Genomic DNA, 546 nt, shown 5'->3' on the forward strand with positions numbered 1-546 from the left:
TACATAATCATAACCAAGAAGTTTTTTTATAGAAACCCCATTCATGCAGAACCACCAAAGAAAACAAACATTTCGTTGTTCTTCCTCAAAAAAATAACACAATGTTTAATTTTTCGATGCCAAAGTCAGCATAAAACTGCTTTAAAACTACCACTCACGCTAAATAACTGAAACAATACAATATTTTCGTCTTTCTTACAGAGGAATTCACAGAAATCCAATCACTCCACATGGTGTTTGAAAGGACACTGTTCAGGTAAATTCTCCTGGTATGATTTTTGACACTATTGCGTTCGATCGCATGGGTAAAGGTCATATCAATTCGTTTTTTTATATACCTATTCGATGCCTTGATGGTGAATTTTGTAGAGTGATAATTAAACAATTCACATTAAGAGAATGGAAATGTTTATAAGGATTTTGTTAAATTGCAACTGGAAGTAAATTGAGTTTACGCTTATCTTCAAGACTATGTGCTGCGGTTTCGAATAAGTTGATCTTTATCGTGGCCAAAGTACTGATAGTGTCTTATCAAATGTGTCAGGA

Source organism: Penaeus monodon, chromosome 24 (genome assembly GCF_015228065.2).
Source record: "Penaeus monodon isolate SGIC_2016 chromosome 24, NSTDA_Pmon_1, whole genome shotgun sequence".
NCBI classification, from domain to species: Eukaryota; Metazoa; Arthropoda; class Malacostraca; order Decapoda; family Penaeidae; genus Penaeus; species Penaeus monodon.